This window comes from Bufo bufo, chromosome 4, assembly GCF_905171765.1.
Source record: "Bufo bufo chromosome 4, aBufBuf1.1, whole genome shotgun sequence".
Taxonomy (NCBI): domain Eukaryota; kingdom Metazoa; phylum Chordata; class Amphibia; order Anura; family Bufonidae; genus Bufo; species Bufo bufo.
This window is the reverse complement of record NC_053392.1, coordinates 361820908-361845677: the sequence shown is the minus strand read 5'-3', so window position 1 is coordinate 361845677 and position 24770 is coordinate 361820908.

The window sequence follows — 24770 nt, the reverse complement described above, 5'->3', positions numbered from 1 at the left end:
AGGAGGAGTGAGGGCCAGGAAGAAGCATTGCTTAGGGGTCTCGCACACCTATTGCGTGGGGTCCCCAGAGCAAGACACAATTTGTGTACCTGGGGTGGCTATAGTTTTTGAATAATTTTCCAAAGAAAATCCAGGTGATGTTCTATCGCAATTAAATAATTTAAGGGTACAAAACATGCCCCAACAATCCCACCATGCCACCAGCTACCCCCCACAACCACCCCATGCCCAACCTACTTATGGCCATAATCCTTTTCACTGGCCCTTAGTTCAAAATCCACCAGCAGGCCATTCATCTTCTGTTGGCCCTTTGCCATCAGAGGCCCAACGACCTCAGGCACAACAGGCCATGTCATTTGCAAACCCTGGCCTGTTCAGTCGGGATTTGTTTGATTTGTAAAAAAGTGTAGTGGACTGCAATGACTAATTATGTACTTTAAGTTCAATTGTGTAATACAAAATTATTGTGTGTTTTTTTTTGGGTGGGCTTTGATTGCACTAAAATTTGCGTTAACAAAAAACAATTTTATGTATAGTGGGTCTACCAAAAAATGCATAACAATAAACAGCCCTCTACACACCAATCAACCTTTTTGGTTGAGAAGAATAAATAAAGGTTATATAGTAAACACTAATGGGGGCCAATACAAAGATGTGTTTGTACCTGGATCAATATAACATCATATTTTTCATTTATTAAAAAAAATATATATAAAACATAAAAAAGTTGAACTCTATACTACACTGCGTGCAGAATTATTAGGCAAATGAGTATTTTGACCACATCATCCTCTTTATGCATGTTGTCTTACTCCAAGCTGTATAGGCTCGAAAGCCTACTACCAATTAAGCATATTAGGTGATGTTCATCTCTGTAATGAGAAGGGGTGTGGTCTAATGACATCAACACCCTATATTAGGTGTGCATAATTATTAGGCAACTTCCTTTCCTTTGGCAAAATGGGTCAAAAGAAGGACTTGACAGGCTCAGAAAAGTCAAAAATAGTGAGATATCTTGCAGAGGGATGCAGCACTCTTAAAATTGCAAAGCTTCTGAAGCGTGATCATCGAACAATCAAGCGTTTCATTCAAAATAGTCAACAGGGTCGCAAGAAGCGTGTGGAAAAACCAAGGCGCAAAATAACTGCCCATGAACTGAGAAAAGTCAAGCGTGCAGCTGCCAAGATGCCACTTGCCACCAGTTTGGCCATATTTCAGAGCTGCAACATCACTGGAGTGCCCAAAAGCACAAGGTGTGCAATACTCAGAGACATGGCCAAGGTAAGAAAGGCTGAAAGACGACCACCACTGAACAAGACACACAAGCTGAAACGTCAAGACTGATTTTTCTAAGGTTTTATGGACTGATGAAATGAGAGTGAGTCTTGATGGGCCCGTGGCTGGATTGGTAAATGGCAGAGAGCTCCAGTCCGACTCAGACGCCAGCAAGGTGGAGGTGGAGTACTGGTTTGGGCTGGTATCATCAAAGATGAGCTTGTGGGGCCTTTTCGGGTTGAGGATGGAGTCAAGCTCAACTCCCAGTCCTACTGCCAGTTTCTGGAAGACACCTTCTTCAAGCAGTGGTACAGGAAGAAGTCTGCATCCTTCAAGAAAAACATGATTTTCATGCAGGACAATGCTCCATCACACGCGTCCAAGTACTCCACAGCGTGGCTGGCAAGAAAGGGTATAAAAGAAGAAAATCTAATGACATGGCCTCCTTGTTCACCTGATCTGAACCCCATTGAGAACCCGTGGTCCATCATCAAATGTGAGATTTACAAGGAGGGAAAACAGTACACCTCTCTGAACAGTGTCTGGGAGGCTGTGGTTGCTGCTGCACGCAATGTTGATGGTGAACAGATCAAAACACTGACAGAATCCATGGATGGCAGGCTTTTGAGTGTCCTTGCAAAGAAAGGTGGCTATATTGGTCACTGATTTGTTTTTGTTTTGTTTTTGAATGTCAGAAATGTATATTTGTGAATGTTGAGATGTTATATTGGTTTCACTGGTAAAAATAAATAATTGAAATGGGTATATATTTGTTTTTTGTTAAGTTGCCTAATACTTATGCACAGTAATAGTCACCTGCACACACAGATATCCCCCTAAAATAGCTAAAACTAAAAACAAACTAAAAACTACTTCCAAAAATATTCAGCTTTGATATTAATGAGTTTTTTGGGTTCATTGAGAACATGGTTGTTGTTCAATAATAAAATTAATCCTCAAAAATACAACTTGCCTAATAATTCTGCACTCCCTGTATAAATAATCGACTGGTCTTTACATTATCCACCATCAACTTTGAAAGGAATAATATGTTTGCAACAAACAATATGATGTTGTAAGGATCCATGTGGAAGCCAACATTTTCAAATTGTGATGTTCTTGCTTCTGAGACACATTATAAATTTAAAAATTAGTTTGTCGTCATAAAGACACACACCATAATTAAAGTATTAACAATATATTTTTAAACATATCATAGTCGAAAAAATATTCTGTACTTTGGAACCATATACCAAAAATAAAAAATATGTTTATCAAAGAGTACTTTCATAAACATATTTTTCCATTATATTTGCCTTAAAAATTTCTTGGTCCCCAGATCCTCAGCCCGCAAGCCCACGTCAAGGGTCCTCATTCTCTTGCAAGTCCCTACACTCAACTACAACATAAATTCAATTATCTATCTGACAAAATAAAAAACAACTAGCGAGCACAGAAGAAATTAAACACTGCCACGAATAGCGTCCATCTGCCATGGCAAGGACCCCTCTGGGCTGAAAAAGTAGTCTGCATAGAGTTCACGAACTGCAATGCCTGCAGTCCCTGGTCGTCTATGCAGGGTCCTATCCAAACCCAAAACTGTTGACGACAGAAATTTATCCATGTCAACAGAAGAGGAAGCCTCGGGAATCCTGGTGAAGTTGTGTAGAACAACACAAGCTTGAATCACCAGGGTAGCATTCTCTGGATCCATCTGTATGGATGACAAAAACACCCTCCATTTGCTAGAGAGTATTTCGAAAGCGCAGTCAACAAACCGATGTGCACGAGTCAACCGGTAGTTGAAAATACGCCTCCTGACATCCAAACCACGCTTTGGGAAGGGCCGCATAACATGGTTAGTCAATGCAAACTCTTCATCCGCCACGATGACAAATGGAGCCGGCGGACCAGCATATCCGGGCAGTCTTCTGGATTCGGGCAGGGCAAGCTGGTTGGCACGAAGCCGCTCACCCATTCTAGAAGCACTAATGATGCGAGCATCAGCAGTGCTTCCATAGGACCCGATATCAACCATTATAAACCGGTCAGCAACAGCCATAAGCACTACCGAAAAATATTGTTTATAATTGAAGAAACGGGTCCCTGAGTGTGGCAGCTTCTTCACACGGATGTGCTTGTCTTCCATTGCCCCAATGCAGTTTGGAAACTGGGCCGAAATATTGAACCCCTCAGCAATCCGAACCCAATCATCCGCCTTCGGCTGTGGCATCACAGTCTCTCGGAGTTGATGCCAGATGACATGGCAAGTGTGACGCACAATCCGAGAAATTGTTGAGGTTCCCAAAAGAAACTCAAAATGCAGGGATGCAAAAGAGTTTGCAGTTACAAGGAATCTGTAGAGGGAAGAAAAAAATAAAACAGTAAACAGCTAAAAAAAGGGAACATACAATACATGTTTCCTCTAATGCTTTTTAAGACACGTGTTTCAACAATGTCCATTCATAAATAACAACATTCACAATAGGATTTGTTGTGTTTGAAAAAAACACTAGTAGCAATTGGGGTCTGGGCACTACTTCCACAAACTACGTTACCCCAACTGTGCTAACGCCATTCCCAAGCAGAATGTATGGCCAAATGAAGGAAGAATTAAATAGTCTGCATGATGATAAAGTTAAGCAAATCAAAAAGAAAATCCTGTTTAAAATACACGACTACCTTTGATCTTGGCATCTTGTGTATCTGGGATTTATCACATTAAAAATAAAAACATACCTGATACATACATATTATGGACTAAGAAAGGTAACGTCCAAAAACATTAGCACATGTGTAAGACCAGGCTTTTTTTTTACTAACATGGTCCTCATGCCAGAAGCAATGCACATTACTGTTTTAACTATAAAAGTACTATACTGCTTACCTCAACGTGACGATGAGCCTTTCCCCAGGAGAAATGCTGTGCCTCATATTGGTGTCCATAAAGGTAAGGACAGTACGTAGAGACGACACCAAGCTATCAAATGTAGACACTGACATCCGACAGAACGCAAAGAACTTCTCTGGATGCTGGCGGTATGAAAGTGTCCTTTCCGGTAGCATTGGGAAACAATGGGATGCACCCAAAATCACCGCCTTCTAATTGGTTCCTCGTCCAACAAAAGGGAGCGCTGTCCCCATTGACGAGAAATAAGCCAGTGCAGTACGACCTCTTCCTCAGAGTCATCGGCCATAGTGAACACAAGACGCAAACTGAGAAGCAAATATCAGCAAAGCCAACAACACTCTGTATCCTGTAAAGACTACAGAAAATGGCCGCAAAGCACTCAGGTGAATAGCATTATATACCTGTATCCTGGGTGGGGATATGAAAATGACATTTTTTTCCCTTCCTTTTAAAAATGCGAATCGCTGTTAGCGGTCCGCAAAAAAAAACGGAAGAGACACGGAAACACAACGGAAAAAAAACCTGAAACGGATCACGGAACAACGGAACCCCATTTTGCGGAACGGAACACAACGGTCGTGTGCATGAGGCCTAAAAGTAATAATATCTTTGCAGTAGTACTAGCTAAAAACAAAAGAAAGATATTGTTTTAATCAGCATGATCGATTCTACCAGGTGGTATGCCTGATCATAATGACATGCTGCTCTTTAATAATTTCCTTAACTTTAAAAAAATAAAAATACTGTAACTTGGACAATCCCTTTAAGTGTGAGTCAACTAATATATGTGCATGCATATACAGTATCTACATACATATTATTAAACAAATAATGTTTGGTACTGTTGCTTGCTCTCTGTTATTGCTATCTTCTATTTGTCTAGAATTTTAGTTAGATAACCAGGAGCTACGTGTAGGTTCAGTAGGTTCTTGTTCAGTAGGTTCTTGTTTACCCTGATGCCATTTTGGCAGCCAAAACTAGAAATGAATCATAAAAAGAGAGAAAATATAAAGGACAGACACAACTTCTCCTCTTTTTTTTTTATTAATTCCAAGCTTCCAAAACTGCATCAGGAAACCTGACCGTGTGGCCGTACCCTAAGGAACATATCTGATATATATATATATATCAAAATCAGATGGTGGCACTATAAAAGTGAAGATTATTATATTTATATTATATATATATATATATATATATATATATATATACACATATACAGTATATATATATATATATATATATATATATATATATACACACAGTCCTGATCAAAAGTTTAAGACCACTTGAAAAATTGCAAAAAATCATATTTAGCATGGCTGGATCTTAACAAGGTTCCAAGTAGAGCTTCAACATGCAACAAGAAGATATGGGAGTGAGACAAAACATTTTTTGAGCATTCAATTTAATGAAAACAACGAATAAACTGAAACAGGCTGTTTTTCAGCTGATCAAAAGTTTAGGACCACATGCCTTTAAAAGGCCAAATCTGTGCAAAGATGTGGATTCATTGTTATTTTCTGTCAGGTAGTCACACGTTGTGATGGCAAAGGCAAAAAAACTCTCCCTTTTTGAACGTGGTCGGGCTGTTGAACTGCATAAGCAGGGTCTCTCACAGCGTGCCATCGCTGCTGAGGTGGCATGCAGTAAGACAGTCATTTGGAATTTCTTAAATTCTTAAATGATCCTGAGGGTTATGGAAAAAAATTTCATCAGCACTGAGCCGGAGGATCCAATTGGCTGTCCGTCAAGACACTGGACGATCCTCGTGTCATGCCCCGCCCTGACTATGTGCGGAGGTCGGCCAGAATAGCAGCACGAGTTTAGTGTTTTGTTTTGTAGCCGTGCTGGATCCGCCTCTCATCAGGTGCACTGGGTGGGGTCATTAGTTTAAATAGCACTCCATCCCAGAGCTCTGAGCGGATTATAGGAATCACTTTGGTCTTGGAAGCTAGGAAGGAAGGTTGTCTACTCCAGCTCAGAAAGATAAGTGTGGTTTCTAGTTTGGTTGTTTTGTGTCATCTCTCCCATCCAGGTTCTGTGCGAGCAGGCTGCTCCTTTTTCCCCTTTTCACCATCTCAGGGAATTTAGGGTGTTTCAGCCTAGGCACGGGGACACATCATACCTACCACCAAGGTTTGCATGTGGGCTGAGCAGTGCAGGGAGAGAGGTCAGGAATTAGCTAGGAGGTGACCCTATCCCCTGCCTCTCGCCTAGAGCCTGGTTGGTGGTTTATCTGTTAGTCTGAGTGCACGTTCGCCGTGACACCTCGACCCAAATTAAGGCCCTTACTGGTGCTGACTGCAGCCCCATAACCATCAGACGGCATCTGAGACTGAAAGGCTTCAAAAACAAAAAACCTCTTCAAAGACCTCGTCTCCTTGAACGCCACAGAACTGCTCGTTTGGACTTTGCAAGAGAGCACCAAACATGGGACATTCAAAGGTGGAAGAAAGTTTTATTCTCTGATGAGAAAAAATGTAACCTTGATGGTCCTGATGGTTTCCAACATTACTGGCATGACAAGCAGATCCCACCTGAGATGTTTTCTACGCTCCACAGTAGAGGGGGCGCCATAATGGTCTGGGGTGCTTTTTCCTTTAGTGGAACAATGGAGCTTCAGGAAGTGCAGGGGCGTCAAACGGCCGCTGGCTATGTCCAGATGTTGCAGAGAGCATTCCTCATGACTGAGGGCCCTCGTCTGTGTGGTAACGACTGAGTTTTTCAACAGGACAACGCTACAGTACACAATGCCCGCAGGACAAGGGATTTCTTCCAGGAGAATAACATCACTCTTTTGGCCCATCCTGCGTGTTCCCCTGATCTAAATCCAATTGAGAACCTTTGGGGATGGATGGCAAGGGAAGTTTACAAAAATGGACAACAGTTCCAGACAGTAGATGGCCTTCGTGTGACCGTCTTCACCACTTGGAGAAATGTTCCCACTTACCTCATGGAAACGCTTGCATCAAGCATGCCGAAACTAATTTTTGAAGTGATAAACAATAATGGCGGAGCTACTCATTACTGAGTTCATGTTTGGAGGTTGGATTTCTGTTTTGGGGGGGTTTATATTTTTTTTGGAGGTGTGGTCCTAAACTTTTGATCAGCTGAAAAACAGCCTGTTTCAGTTTATTAGTTTTTTTCATTAAATTGAATGCTCAAAAAATGTTTTGTCTCACTCCCATTTCTTCTTGTTGCATGTTGAAGCTCTACTTGGAACCTTGTTAAGATCCAGCCATGCTAAATATTATTTTTTGCCATTTTTCAAGTGGTCTTAAACTTTTGATCAGGACTGTATATATATATATATATATATATATATATATATATATATATTAGAGATGAACAAATCAAGTGTCTCATTGAATTAATTATTTAGAATTCTATGCAAATGGCAGTTAACAGATAAAAATAAGAGTACGTTCACACAATCAGGTCTCCTGATGCAGTTTTAGAAGCCAAAGCCAGGAGTGAATTAAAAAAAGAAAAGTCGGATCTATCCTTTACGCTTTCTGTCCATTTATGATCCACTCCTGATTTTGACTTCCAAAACTGCATCAGGAAACCTGACCGTGTGGCCTCACCCTTAGGCTACATTCACACGACCGTATGTGCTTTGCGGTCCGCAAATTGCGGGTCCGCAACACACCAGCCCGGCACCCCCATTGAAATGCCTATTCTTGTCCGCAAGCTGTGGACAAGAATAGGACATGCTCTATCTTTTTGCGGAGCTGCGGACCCAAAAATCGGGGACGCGCACCGCAAATGCGGATGCGGACAGCACACTGTGTGCTGTCCGCATCCATTCCATCCCCATAGAGAATGAATGGGTCTGCATCCGTTCCGCAAAATTGCGGAACGGATGCGGACCCATTTTGCGGTCGTGTGAATGGAGCCTTAGATAACTTCGCTGTTAATGTAGTTAATGAGGCTTAATTAGCAGCTAGCTGAAGAGCCCATGTAAATATGGGCTGAGCTCTTCCAGCAGGGCTCCTAGTCTGAAGAAGAGGAAGGTAGTGCTGAGGCCTATGGGAGCCGGTGAATCAGGACAAATCCTGTTAGTGAGGGTCAAACTACTGTGTAGTTAGTGGCCAGACATTCTCGAATTTGTGGTGGAAATATATATTGACTGGTGTGGAGAGTACACTTTCTTGCTGTGACAAGATATAATAAAGCTGTTGTGGTCAATTTGCAGCCAAATCTATGGTGTTGGAGTGATGTTTTGAGGTTTGCCAACTGTCTAAACTGAGAAGACGGCAATCCAAGAGAGCTCAGTGACCCAGTGGCGTAGGGATCGCCATAGCAACCATAGCAGTGGCTATGGGGCCCTACGCCACTGGTGGCCTGTTCGGGCCGCCTTCTGTTGATTTATTATTTTATTTTATTTACACACACACTACACACAGGCAGCCAGGCCACTGAGTAACTCAGAAGATCCGATGGTATATTCTAACCCCCAGGCGTTCCCATGGTGACGGGGACGCTTGCCTGGGGGTTCGAATATACCATCGGATCTGAGTTTTCACGCTCTCAGTGAGATCGTGAAAACTCAAATCCAATGGTATATTCTAACCCCCAGGCGTTCCCATGGTGACAGGGACGCTTGCCTGGGGGTTAGAATATACAGGGCCACGCCGCTCACAGGAGTAGATTTATAAACTAATCAGTAACTTTAACTTTAATCATTGACATTGCTGATCTCTTTACTTGGATACCTTACTCTGTCTTAGCTCCGGTAACAGCAGGCAGTGCGGGCGGGCGGCGCTCACTCACTGACGTCACGCGCCTGCTCCTCCCACTAGGCGGCACAGGTGCGTGACGTCAGTGAGTGAGCGCCGCCCGCACTGCCTGCTGTTACCGTTACCGGAGTTAAGACAGAGTAAGGTATCCAATCCAAGTAAAGAGATCAGCAATGATTAAAGTTAAAGTTACTGATTAGTTTATAAATGTACTCTGTGAGCATCGGGGAGGGGGATCTGTGGATGTTACTGTTTAGGGGAGGGAGATCTGTGGATGGCACTATTTAGGGGAGGGGGATCTGTGGATGGCACTGTTTAGGGGGAATCTGTGGATGGCACTGTTTAGGGGGGGGGGATCTGTGGATGGCACTATTTAGGGAGGGGGATCTGTGGATGGCACTATTTAGGGGAGGGGGGTCTGTGGATGGCACTGTTTAGGGGAGGGAGATCTGTGGATGGCACTGTTTAGGGGAGGGGGATCTGTGGATGGCACTATTTAGGGGAGGGGGATCTGTGGATGGCACTGTTTAGGGGAGGGGGATCTGTGGATGGCACTATTTAGGGGAGGGGGATCATAAATTTTTTTTGCTATGGGGCCCATGCATTTCTAGCTACGCCCCTGCAGTGACCCCCAAAGTGTTACAAAGTGAATGAAATACGGAGATGAAAAAAAACATTACTTCAAGAATGGAGACTAAAAAAATAATTTATAGGGCTTCTTTTATCCACACTCTATTATACAGCATTGATAGGCCCACCAGTCCAACTATCTACGTATCCAAACAGAATGCAGGCCCACAAACCAAATTTGCCAGTTTCAGTGAATCAGATTCACAAACAAAACCAACGCTTCCTGGACTCTTTGAGGGAGATGCATAAAACCACCTAAAAGAAAAAGTAGCTTAGTTACCTATAGCAAACCATCACTGCACAGCTTTTAGTTCTTAGGCTGGGTTCACACTTCAGTTATTTCGATCAGTTATTGTGAGCCAAAACCAGGTGCAGATCAAAAACACAGAAGCAAGGGAAATCAAATCATTACACCTGATCTCTGAGTAGGCCTCACTACTTGTTTTGGCTCACAATAACAAATGGAAATACCTGAGGTGTGAACTCAGTCGTATAGTGCTATTGAAAATTAAAGCTATGTTGCTATAAACAACAAAGACAGTTCTCATAAATCTGCCCCTTTATTCTCCCAGGTTAAAAAATACAGTAGGGAATATTCATTATTGCAATGACCCAGAACTTTGGCCCAGATTGAGACAGAATTCTGGGGTGCCACAATTTTTTACAGGCTTTAGATATTTTTCCACTGTGTTCAGGTGGGTGGCTTAGAGGAAAAGGGACATGCACCAGAGCAAAGTAAGCCAACTAATAGGTGGTATAAACTCCCCGATTTGTTGCCAATTATTTCTCACTCATTAGCTCCATTTACATACAAAAATGTATGGGGCTGAACGATTGCTATTAACCACCTCCCGTCCGCATGTTGACTATAAACGTCCGGGAGGTGGTTCTCAATTTCTGAATGGACGTTCCAGAACGTCCGTTCAGAAACTGCAGCTGCGCGCTAATCGTGCAGCTGCTGATCGGGTTGCCCGCTGTCAGTGACAGCAGGGCAACCCTTAGAGAAGGCAGGGACAGTGCCCAGGTGTCCCTGCCTTCTGGATCGCTGCATACACAGCGCTCACCGAGAGCTGTGTATGCAGAGCAGGAAGCGCTATGCGCTTCCTGTTCCGGCCCGGCAGTCATGTGACGGCCGGGACTGGAGAGTGCAGGAGCTGTGAGGTCTTTCAGAGACCTCGATCAGCCCTGCACTGAGGCTGTAAAGCGCTGTATTGCGCTGTACAGCCTCTCTGGGGGGGTGTATTTCTCCTGTAACTGGGGCTACTATGTCAGCCCCCATTACAGGAGAAATCAACAGTGAAAAGAAAAAGTGAAGTAAATGTCCCCCAGAGGTCTTGTTTGACCTTATGGGGGACGAAAAGTGTAAATAAATAAATAAATAAATAAATAAAAATAAAAAAAAAGGTTTCACATGTAAAAAAAAAAAATTCCCCAAGTAAGGAATAAAAAAAAAAGTTAAAAATAGAAAAAATAAAATAAAATAGACATATTTGGTATTGCCGCGTCCGTGACGGTCGGCTCTACAAATATATCACATAATCGACCCAGTCCAATAAACACCATAAATTTTTTTTTAAAAAAGCCATTTTTGTCACCTTACATCACAAAAAGTGCAACACCAAGTGATCAAAAAGGCGTATGTCCCACAAAATGGTACTATAATATGCTATTATTGTGTTAAAGTGAAATAAAAATAAAAAAGTATACATATTAGGTATTGCCGCGTCCGTAAAAACCAGCTATATAGAAATATCACATGACCTAACCCCTCGGGTGAACACCGTAAAAAAAAGCTATTTTTGTCCCCTTACATCACAAAAAGTGCAACACCAAGTGATCAGAAAGGCGTATGTCCCACAAAATGGTACCAATAAAACGGTCACCTCATCCCGCAAAAAATGAGCCCCTACATAAGAAAATCTCTCAAAAATTAAAAAAACTATAGCTCTCAGAACATGGACACATTGAAACAATTTTTTTGTTTCAAAAATGCTATTATTGTGTAAAACTTTAATAAATAAGAAAAAGTATACATATTAGGTATTGCCACGTCCGTAACAATCTTCTCTATAAAAATGTCACTTGACCGAACCCCTCAGGTGAACGCTGTAAAAATAAATAAATTAAAACTGTGCTAAAACAACCAATTTTTTGGTCACCTTGCCCCATAAAGTGTTATAATGAATGATCAAAAAATCATATGTACCCAAAAATAGTATCACTAAAACTGGCAACTTATCCCCTAGTTTCCAAAATGGGATCACTTCTTGGGAGTGTTAACCACCTCCGGACCGCCTAACGCAGGATCGCGTTCCGGAGGTGGCAGCCCTGCGCAGAGTCACGCATATATGCGTCATCTCGCGATGGGCGAGATTTCCTGTGAACGCGCGCACACAGGCGCGCGCGCTCACAGGAACGGAAGGTAAGAGAGTTGATCTCCAGCCTGCCAGCGGCGATCGTTCGCTGGCAGGCTGGAGATGTGTTTTTTTTAACCCCTAACAGGTATATTAGACGCTGTTTTGATAACAGCGTCTAATATACCTGCTACCTGGTCCTCTGGTGGTCCCATTTGTTTGGATCGACCACCAGAGGACACAGGTAGCTCAGTAAAGTCCCACCAAGCACCACTACACTACACTACACCCCCCCCCCGTCACTTATTAACCCCTTATTAGCCCCTGATCACCCCTGATCACCCCATATAGACTCCCTGATCACCCCCCTGTCATTGATCACCCCCCTGTCATTGATTACCCCCCTGTAAAGCTCCATTCAGATGTCCGCATGATTTTTACGGATCCACTGATAGATGGATCGGATCCGCAAAACGCATCCGGACGTCTGAATGAAGCCTTACAGGGGCGTGATCAATGACTGTGGTGATCACCCCATATAGACTCCCTGATCACCCCCCCTGTCATTGATTACACCCCTGTCATTGATCAACCCCCTGTAAAGCTCCATTCAGACGTCCGCATGATTTTTACGGATCCACTGATGGATAGATCGGATCCGCAAAACGCATCCGGACGTCTGAATGAAGCCTTACAGGGGCGTGATCAATGACTGTGGTGATCACCCCATATAGACTCCATGATCACCCCCCTGTAAAGCTCCATTCAGATGTCCGCATGATTTTTACGGATGCACTGATAGATGGATCCGATCCGCAAAACGCATCCGGACGTCTGAATGAAGCCTTACAGGGGCATGATCAATGACTGTGGTGATCACCCCATATAGACTCCCTGATCACCCCCCTGTAAAGCTCCATTCAGATGTCCGCATGATTTTTACGGATGCACTGATAGATGGATCCGATCCGCAAAACGCATCCGGACGTCTGAATGAAGCCTTACAGGGGCATGATCAATGACTGTGGTGATCACCCCATATAGACTCCCTGATCACCCCCCTGTCATTGATCACCCCCCTGTAAAGCTCCATTCAGATGTCCGCATGATTTTTACGGATGCACTGATAGATGGATCGGATCCGCAAAACGCATCCGGACGTCTGAATGAAGCCTTACAGGGGAGTGATCAATGACTGTGGTGATCACCCCATATAGACTCCCTGATCACCCCCCTGTCATTGATTACCCCCCTGTAAAGCTCCATTCAGATGTCCGCATGATTTTTACGGATGCACTGATAGATGGATCGGATCCGCAAAACGCATCCGGACGTCTGAATGAAGCCTTACAGGGGCGTGATCAATGACTGTGGTGATCACCCCATATAGACTCCCTGATCAACCCCCCTGTCATTGATCAACCCCCCTGTCATTGATCAACCCCCCTGTCATTGATCACCCCCCTGTCATTGATCACCCCCCTGTCATTGATCACCCCCCTGTCATTGATCACCCCTCTGTAAGGCTCCATTCAGATATTTTTTTGGCCCAAGTTAGCAGAATTTTTTTTTTTTTTTCTTACAAAGTCTCATATTCCACTAACTTGTGTCAAAAAATAAAATCTCACATGAACTCCCCATACCCCTCACGGAATCCAAATGCGTAAAATTTTTTAGACATTTATATTCCAGACTTCTTCTCACGCTTTAGGGCCCCTAGAATGCCAGGGCAGTATAAATACCCCACATGTGACCCCATTTCGGAAAGAAGACACCCCCAGGTATTCCGTGAGGGGCATATTGAGTCCATGAAAGATTGAAATTTTTGTCCCAAGTTAGCGGAACGGGAGACTTTGTGAGAAAAAAATTAAAAATATCAATTTCCACTAACTTGTGCCAAAAAAATAAAAATTTCTATGAACTCGCCATGCCCCTCATTGAATACCTTGGGGTGTCTTCTTTCCAAAATGGGGTCACATGTGGGGTATTTATACTGCTCTGGCATTCTAGGGGCCCCAAAGCGTGAGAAGAAGTCTGGTATCCAAATGTCTAAAAATGCCCTCCTAAAAGGAATTTGGGCACCTTTGCGCATCTAGGCTGCAAAAAAGTGTCACACATCTGGTATCGCCGTACTCAGGAGAAGTTGGGGAATGTGTTTTGGGGTGTCATTTTACATATACCCATGCTGGGTGAGAAAAATATCTTGGTCAAATGCCAACTTTGTATAAAAAAATGGGAAAAGTTGTCTTTTGCCAAGATATTTCTCTCACCCAGCATGGGTATATGTAAAATGACACCCCAAAACACATTCCCCAACTTCTCCTGAATACGGCGATACCACATGTGTGACACTTTTATGCAGCCTAGGTGGGCAAAGGGGCCCATATTCCAAAGAGCACCTTTAGGATTTCACAGGTCATTTACCTACTTACCACACATTAGGGCCCCTGGAAAATGCCAGGGCAGTATAACTACCCCACAAGTGACCCCATTTTGGAAAGAAGACACCCCAAGGTATTCCGTGAGGGGCATGGCGAGTTCCTAGAATTTTTTATTTTTTGTCACAAGTTAGTGGAAAATGCTTTTTTTTTTTTTTTTTTTTTTTCATACAAAGTCTCATATTCCACTAACTTGTGACAAAAAATAAAAAGTTCCATGAACTCACTATGCCCATCAGCGAATACCTTGGGGTCTCTTCTTTCCAAAATGGGGTCACTTGTGGGGTAGTTATACTGCCCTGGCATTCTAGGGGCCCAAATGTGTGGTAAGGAGTTTGAAATCAAATTCTGTAAAAAATGACCTGTGAAATCCGAAAGGTGCTCTTTTGAATATGGGCCCCTTTGCCCACCTAGGCTGCAAAAAAGTGTCACACATCTGGTATCTCCGTAATCGGGAGAAGTTGGGGAATGTGTTTTGGGGTGTCATTTTACATATACCCATGCTGGGTGAGAGAAATATCTTGGCAAAAGACAACTTTTCCCATTTTTTTATACAAAGTTGGCATTTGACCAAGATATTTATCTCACCCAGCATGGGTATATGTAAAAAGACACCCCAAAACACATTCCTCAACTTCTCCTGAATACAGAGATACCAGATGTGTGACACTTTTTTGCAGCCTAGGTGGGCAAAGGGGCCCACATTCCAAAGAGCACCTTTCGGATTTCACAGGTCATTTACCTACTTACCACACATTTGGGCCCCTAGAATGCCAGGGCAGTATAACTACCCCACAAGTGACCCCATTTTGGAAAGAAGAGACCCCAAGGTATTCGCTAATGGGCATAGTGAGTTCATGGAAGTTTTTATTTTTTGTCACAAGTTTGTGGAATATGAGACTTTGTATGAAAAAAAAAATCAAAAAAAAAATCATCATTTTCCACTAACTTGTGACAAAAAATAAAAAATTCTAGGAACTCGCCATGCCCCTCACGGAATACATTGGGGTGTCTTCTTTCCAAAATGGGGTCACTTGTGGGGTAGTTATACTGCCCTGGTATTCTAGGGGCCCAAATGTGTGGTAAGGAGTTTGAAATCAAATTCAGGAAAAAATGAGGAGTGAAATCCGAAAGGTGCTCTTTGGAATATGGGCCCCTTTGCCCACCTAGGCTGCAAAAAAGTGTCACACATCTGGTATCCCCGTACTCAGGAGAAGTTGAGGAATGTGTTTTGGGGTGTCTTTTTACATATACCCATGCTGGGTGAGATAAATATCTTGGTCAAATGACAACTTTGTATAAAAAAATGGGAAAAGTTGTCTTTTGCCAAGATATTTCTCTCACCCAGCATGGGTATATATAAAATGACACCCCAAAACACATTCCCCACCTTCTCCTGAGTACGGAGATACCAGATGTGTGACACTTTTTTGCAGCCTAGGTGGGCAAAGGGGCCCATATTCCAAAGAGCACCTTTCGGATTTCACAGGTCATTTTTTACAGAATTTGATTTCAAACTCCTTACCACACATTTGGGCCCCTAGAATGCCAGGGCAGTATAACTACCCCACAAGTGACCCCATTTTGGAAAGAAGAGACCCCAAGGTATTCGCTGATGGGCATAGTGAGTTCATAGAACTTTTTATTTTTTGTCACAAGTTAGTGGAATATGAGACTTTGTAAGAAAAAAAAAAAAAAAAATCATCATTTTCCGCTAACTTGTGACAAAAAATAAAAAGTTCTATGAACTCACTATGCCCATCAGCGAATACCTTAGGGTGTGTACTTTCAGAAATGGGGTCATTTGTGGGGTGTTTGTACTGTCTGGGCATTGTAGAACCTCAGGAAACATGACAGGTGCTCAGAAAGTCAGAGCTGCTTCAAAAAGCGGAAATTCACATTTTTGTACCATAGTTTGTAAACGCTATAACTTTTACCCAAACCATTTTTTTTTTACCCAAACATTTTTTTTTTATCAAAGACATGTAGAACTATAAATTTAGAGCAAAATTTCTATATGGATGTCGTTTTTTTTGCAAAATTTTACAACTGAAAGTGAAAAATGTCATTTTTTTGCAAAAAAATCGTTAAATTTCGATTAATAACAAAAAAAGTAAAAATGTCAGCAGCAATGAAATACCACCAAATGAAAGCTCTATTAGTGAGAAGAAAAGGAGGTAAAATTCATTTGGGTGGTAAGTTGCATGACCGAGCAATAAACGGTGAAAGTAGTGTAGGTCAGAAGTGTAAAAAGTGGCCTGGTCATTAAGGGTGTTTAAGCACTGGGGGCTGAAGTGGTTAAAGCAGCCCTAAATTAGGGCATTTTAGATACACTCTGGTGTTCCGGATCAATGTACCCCCCCAGGGGTTAATATCCACGCTGAGAGACTGAACACTGACACAGAAGTTGGTCAAAGCAATCTCTAATTTTTAATACATGGGGTAAGCGTATTATACATCTTCAGAAGAGGGCAGTCCTCTCTGAGGCTTAAAAATTGTTTCATTGGTCAAAAAGGAAAAAGTGATAAGAGAAACAGAGATAATACTCAACATCTGCGCAGTGAGTACCACTTTGGAATGTGAACTAATGTAAACATCTCGTTACCATCGCCATTTTGTAATGGCTGACAATCTAACAATAATACTGCATACGTCATATGTGACACTTCAAAGAGGTGCTTCTCTATAGGCAGTGAATAATATATATCATCAAGCCATATGATTGGCTTACGCATCTCTACCACACTCTATGGGACACCTGCAAGAAGATGAGAAATCAGACACTTCTTACAGCCCAGCACTTTGCCTCCCTCTCTCTCCTCTCTAGCCTTGAAACAAAGAGAGGGATGGGGAGGGGAGGCACTTGGAGTAGAAAAAGTTTAACTCATTACAGTCCTAGATATACAAAAAATATAGAATAAAATTAACACATCTTTAACAGGAGTTTCTACTGTAAGGGTGCATGAGGGGGGCTTCAAATGGGACATGGCATCTAAAAACCATGTGGAGTTCCTTTTCTTCTGCGCCCTGCCGTGTGCCCATACAGCAGTTTATGACCACATGTGGGGTGTTTCTGTAAACCACAGAATCTGGGTAATAAATATTGAATTTTGTTTGGCTGTTAACCTTCGATGTGTTAAAGAAAAAATTGGATTAAAATGGAAAATCTGCCAAAAAAGTGAAATTAAAAAATTTGATCTCCATTTTCCTTTAATTCTTGTGGAACGCCTAAAGGGTTAACAAAGTTAGTAAAATCGGTTTTAAGCAACTTGAGGGGTGTAGTTTCTACAATGGGGTCATTTATGGGGGTATCCACTATGTAGGCCCCACAAAGTGACTTCAGACCTGAACTGGTCCTTAAAAAGTGGGTTTTTGCAATTTTCTTAAAAATTGGAAGAATTGCTTCTAAACTTCTAAGCCTTCTAACGTCCTAAAAACATAAAATGACATTTCCAAAATGATGCCAACATAAAGTAGACATATGGGGAATGTTAAGTAATAAATATTTTATGAGGTATCACTTTCTGTTTTAAAAGCAGAGAAATTGAAATTTAGAAAATTGCAAATTTTTCAAATTTTTTGGTAAATTTGGGATTTTTTCATAAATAAAGGTGAAATATATTGACTCAAATTTATGACTATCATGAAGTACAATGTGTCACGAGAAAACAATCTCTGAATGACTTGGATAAGTAAAGGTGTTCCAAAATTATTACCACATAAAGTGAGATATGTCAGTTTTGCAAAATTAGGCCTGGTCAGGAAGGGGGCAAATGGCCCAGATGGGAAGTGGTTAAAATCTTCTTCCCTATACAGTTTCCTCATTTGTTGGGTCATTGGCATCATATTTACACTGGTCAATTATTGGGAACAAGCATTCATACAAATATTCCTCCCTTATAATTGCTCCAGTCCTTGGCTCATGTAAAAGGGTCTTTATATTGGGCATTCTAGAGATGTGCCAGATTTAAGGCCCGTTTTTATACTGACCGATAAGCGGGGAATTATCGGGAACAAACCATTTGTTCCCAATAAATGCGAGCTTATCAAAAGAGGTGAGAGCTGCATTAAAGGGATTGTCTTGAACTAGAAAAAGATGTCTGTTTTCTTTCAAAAACAGCACCACACCTGTCCACAGGTTCTGTGTGCTATTACAGCTCAGTCCCATTCACTTCAATGGAGCTGAGCTGCAATACCAGACACAACCCATGGACAGGTAGGTGTGGAGTTTTTTTCTCTAATAAGTAGCAATCCCCTCTGCTCTAAGGGCAAGAACAGTAATTATTGCTATAACTTGCCTCCATACAGATTCATTGCTTCTTGGAAGCAGACAAAGGGCAAATGATCACAGTAAAAAACATTTGTCCCCATGATTGCTGGGCAATTATTGGGACCAAACATTCATAGGAATGTTTCCAGAGAAATTGCCAGCATTTTCCAGGAGTGAGGGTGGTCCTTATTCACGGTGTACTCCCATTTTTTTTATCCACCCCGGTTTTGCCTCAGAATCACTGATGGAAATCACTGATCAAACACTGACAGCCTTAGTTGGCAGCTCCATTCCTATTCCTGTACAATGCAGGCTTCTTCCTTGTTCGGATGCCAAAATACAGAGGACAGTGGTGCACATTGATGCTATTGATCCCTGTGCATTGCCCTCGCCTTCTTCTGAAGTAGCATTGTACAATTTTTTTTCTTTTACCTTACACGTAATCCAACCAAAATAATTGTCTGCTTCCATATAAAATCAGAGATTCAGTAAGACTTCATGCACCTTACCACTTTGAAAATATGGCTATGTGCACAAGGCCTTTTATGTACTGAATGTGAGAACGCGTTTATTTAAAGCTCTGTATATGGGTTAATCATATGCTCAACGTTTTGTAAACTCCTGCTCTTTTTGATTTACAGTACGTACTGAAGATGTAACTAAACAGATAAGACTGGAATTGTCTGTCATTAAAATATTGCTATGACTACAGACCATCTGACATATGGCTTATGAACGTAGATATATTATTAATGCCATAGCTGTGGGATGGAAATGTCTCTGATCCACTAAGCATGTTTGGTCCAAGCCGGTTATAAATCCTAGATGATGTTAATTCAATCCTCGTTGTATTAATCAGATGTTATTTTTTTTTGGCAGCAATAGTTAAGAGAATTAAGGGCAAGCCTACAAATGTCTTTGTGGACATCATTACAGATGAGCGATGTATTCAAAAATTCGATTCGGCTGCTTCACTGAAATAAATAAATAAAATTGTACTTACCTTATCTATTTTCTGTCCAAAGAACTGGCTGCCGCCATCTTGATTGAAGATCTAGCGCAAAATCTTGCGCGGCCTGTGATTACATCATTATGTTGGCCGGCGTTGTGCCGTTTTACGTCACCGCACATGAGGTTTGAGTGAGATCTTCAATAAAGATTGCGTCAGCTGGCCCGATGCGTTCAAATGGATGAGTTAAGTATTTTTTTTTGTATTTTCCTGCCATTCAGGGAAAATCAATTCGCTACCACGAAGCACAAAGAAAATTTAGCTTTGCAGCAAAACTAATTTTCCCTGAAATTCGGTTCGAAGTCCACTTCATGGACTTTGATTCGCTCAACACTAGGGCATGTCTGAAATGTGCATCTGAATGTTTGTTCTTGACATATTGAATCTGCATGCCTATATGTCTGGCATTGACTGCCATTGTCAGAAACAAACTATACTAGGCACTATACATTTTTCAGGATCACCAAATATATCCGAAAAGGGTACTATTTGATTTGGCTAATGATAACCTATAAACTGGGTTGCCATCCGTCCAGAAAATCCTGGACAGTCTATAAAAAATAGGAGACTTTTTTGATGGTGTCCGAAAAAATTAGATGTGTCCGTGTTTTTTTTTAGGGTATTTGTACTTGAGCAGGTCACTTCGATTGTAATTCTCAGCATTATAGAACTCACAGTAAATGCTGGTAATGTGTTCAGCATTAGTATCTGACCTATAGACATTTATTACTTAGAATCCTTAAAGTTCATTATAGTTCTATAATCTTCTTCTCTACCCGTGTACCAACTTCTGCCTGATTACCAGATTCTGACCCCCTGCTGCCTGACCTGATCCAAGCCTGATCACCATTCTGACCCTTTGCTGCCTGCCCTGACCTAAGGACTGTTTCTCGGATTAGCATGAACTCTGCCTGCCTTGACATTGGCCTGTTACTGACTTTGCATTAGTGTCTCTGAAACCTGTGGTACCACACTGGGACTACTCCAGAAGGTAGAGGCATTGTGGCTCCCCTGCATGGAAGTCTAGATCCTTGTAGAGGGTTTAAAGGGTCAATACCAGGGGACTGCCAGGGTAACACCCTTAGTTTTAGCCTAAAGTCTACCTGGTTGGTTGACACAGTGGTTCCACACCCACTGGTCATTACACTGGAGATGTTTTATCAGGCAGTAATGTCTACTGCAATATGTAGAGTGAGGGTTGGTTATGCTAAAAGGTTGCATGATTTAATTATGAAGGCAAGCAGTCAGTAACTGGTAGTGTTGGGCGCGAATATTAAAATACCGAATATTAATTGCGAATATCGGCACTTCAAGAATTTGCGAATATTTAGAATATAGTGATATATATTCATATTTTCGAATATTCTAGATTTTTTTTTCATCTGAACCCATGATCCCTCCCTGCTTCTTGATTGTGGGCCAATGAGAAGGTTGCAATGTCTTTGTCCGAGCTTATTGTCCCTGCCGCTCAATACTAGTAGCTGAATGTTCCTTTGAGAGTTTCTAAGATGCTCTTGAGCAAAGAATGCTAAGAAATTTTACAGCTATTCTGCAAAACCTAAATCATCCCTTACACTTGTTGTTTAGTGCTCAGTGTAGTACTTGTTGCAATAGGTAAATACAGATGAGCTGTAGTACAGATCAGTACAGGAAATCCTTTTTTGCTCTCAGCTATTGCCCTTTATAATAGGTCATTGTTGTGCTGTAATGGGAATGATATGTAAAGTGAAGTGTTTTTATTTATTTTTGCTACTATATTGTATTGTCATGCATGTTGGTTACTGTTAGTTGTATATTGCTTCACTTACAATTTCCCTATTTTAAGGATTAATGAAGCTATATTCTATCTTATGTTCATAATATGGGCTAACATGGTCATTATTTTCGCTTCCACCAAGCTATCCTGGTTGACTAATTAGACAGTTACAGAAATATACTGGAATAGGGTTTGTATTGCTACTTTACTGGGCAGATTTATCATTAAGGGGTCAGGTGACATGCTACATAGCAACCAATAGTAACCTCAACTTTAGAAATTAATCATCTGTTAGGAAAACACAAACGTGAAAGCGTTTACTACTATTTTCCATCCAAATGTTCACTGTGCATGAATAATTACACAAACCTCTTAAGGTACAGGTTACAGGCTGAGCAATAGGCGAAGGTTTAAAGGGTTTCTGTCACCAGAAATACCAAAATTAAACTGGCTGACATTAGCGATGTGCTAATGTCAGCTGAACCTAACTAGCCTATTCCTAGTATTATCCATGCCCCTGTTACTCCATAAATGTAACTTTTATAATATGCAAATTAGCCTCTAGGAGCAGGGTGGGGGCATTGCTCCTGCTCCTACTAGAGGCTCGGTTCTCCCACCTCTGTCACTTCCCTCCAAGTCTTGATTGACAGGGCTAGGCAGCGTTCGCATCCTCCTGCCGGCCCTGAGTGCATGTTAAATCTCGCTCCTGCGCCATGCTGTTCGGTATTCGGCGCAGGCATAGTGAAGGAAGGGCGCTCACTGGCTGCCGACTTCCTTAATGCGCCTGCGCTGAATACTGAACGGCACGGCGCAGGCGCGAGATTTACCATGCACTCAGGGCCGGCAGGAGGATGCGAACGCTGCCTGGCTCTGTCAATCAAGACTTGGAGGGAAGTGACAGAGGTGGGAGAACCGAGCCTCTAGTAGGAGCAGGAGCAATGCCTCCACCCTGCTACTAGAGGCTAATTTGCATGTTATAAAAGTTACATTTATGGAGTAACAGGGGTATGGATAAAACTAGGAATAGGCTAGTTAGGTTCAGCTGACATTAGCACATCACTAATGTTAGCCAGTTTAATTTTGGCATTTCTGGTGACAGAAACCCTTTAACTCAGCCTAACTATAAAGGTTTGATGTGCTATCTAAAGTTTAAGAACAGGCTGACAGTCTGTGTGGCTCTCCTTACTGACTGTTGTGCATACAGGCCCGTCTTTAACAAGGGGCAAAAGGGGCAGCTTCCCCGGGCCCAGTTGCTCCTGGTGGGCCCAAGGCAGCTTGAGCTGCTGGCCACTGCCCCGGGTGTCAGGATGTCAGCTACACAGGCGAGTGCTGCCATGCCTGCCTGCCGGCACTCAAGGCAGCGAACTGTGAGGGCTGTGATTCTCTTAGGAGAAAGGACCTTAGATGACATCATCACCATGTGACCAGTAACCTAGCAAAATCACTGGTCACATGGCTATGAGGTAATCAAAGGTCCTTTCTTTCTACCAGGAGTGTTGCTGTAGGAAAAGTTTGCCTTAACTGTGGAGCTTTTTTGTGTGAAGATTACATCAGGAAAAGGTGACAGGGCTGTTATGCTAATATACTGTAAGCTATTGTATACTGTGGGGTGCTGTATACTGTGGGGTGCTGTATACTGTGGGGTGCTGTACTGCTCTACTGTATACTATGGGGTGCTGTATATTGTGGGGTGCTATACTGTATATTGTGGGCTGCTCTACTGTATACTGTGGGGTGCTGTATACTGTGGGGTACTGTATACTGTGGGGGGCTGTATACTGTGGGGTGCTGTACTGCTCTACTGTATACTATGGGGTGCTGTATACTGTGGGGTGCTGTATATTGTGGGGTGCTATACTGCTCTACTGTATACTGTGGGGTGCTGTATACTGTATACTGTGATGTGCTGTATTCTGTATAGTTTGGGGTGCTGTATACTGTATACTGGGAGGTGCTGTATACTGTGGGGTGCTGTATATTGTGGGGTGCTATACTGCTCTACTGTGTATTGTGGGGTGCTGTATACTGTGGGGTGCTTTATATTGTGGAGTGCTATACTGCTCTACTGTATACTGTGGGCTGCTGTATACTGTGAGGTACTGTATACTGTGGGGGACTGTATATTGTGGAGTGCTATACAGCCCTACTGTATACTGTGGGGTGCTGTATACTGTGGGGTGCTATATACTGTGGGGTGCTGAATACTGTGGGGTGCTGTATACTGTGGGGTGCTGTATACTGTGAGGTGCTGTATACTGTGGTGTGCTGTATACTGTGGGGTGCTGTATACTGTGGGGTGCTGTATAGTGTTGGGTGCTATATACTGTATACTGTGAGGTGCTGCATACTGTATAGTTTGGGGTGCTGTATACTGTGAGGTGCTGTATATTGTGGGGTGCTATACTGCTCTACTGTATACTGTGAGGTGCTGTATACTGTGGGGTGCTGTATACTATACTGCTCTACTGTATACTGTGGGGTGATATACTGCTCTACTATATACAACCCATTCTTTCATAATCACTTCTTGGAGTTTGTCAGAATTAGTGGGTTTTTGTTTGTCCACTCGCCTCTTGAGGATTGACCACAAGTTCTCAATGGGATTAAGATCTGGGGAATTTCCAGGCCATGGACCCAAAATGTCAAAGTTTTGGTCCCCAAGCCACTTAGTTATCACTTTTGCCTTATGGCACGGTACTCCATCGTGCTGGAAAATGCATTGTTCTTCACCAAACTGTTGTTGGATTGTTGGAAGAAGTTGCTGTTGGAGGGTGTTTTGGTACCATTCTTTATTCATGGCTGTGTTTTTGGGCAAAATTGTGAGTGAGCCCACTCCCTTGGATGAGAAGCAACCCCACACATGAATGGACTCAGGATGCTTTACTGTTGGCATGACACAGGACTGATGGTAGCGCTCACCTTTTCCTCTCCGGACAAGCCTTCTTCCAGATGCCCCAAACAATCGGAAAGAGGCTTCATCAGAGAACATGACTTTGCCCCAGTCCTCAGCAGTCCATTCACCATACTTTCTGCAGAAGATCAATCTGTCCCTGATGTTTTTTTTGGAAAGAAGTGGCTTCTTTGCTGCCCTTCTTGACACCAGGCCATCTTTCAAAAGTCTTCGCCTCACTGTGCGTGCAGATGCGCTCACACCTGCCTACTGCCATTCCTGAGCAAGCTCTGCACTGGTGGCACTCCGATCCCGCAGCTGAATCCTCTTTAGGAGACGATCCTGGTGCTTGCTGGACTTTCTTGGATGCCCTGAAGCCTTCTTAACAAGAATTGAACCTCTTTCCTTGAAGTTCTTGATGATCCTATAAATTGTTGATTGAGGTGCAATCTTAGTAGCCACAATATCCTTGCCTGTGAAGCCATTTTAATG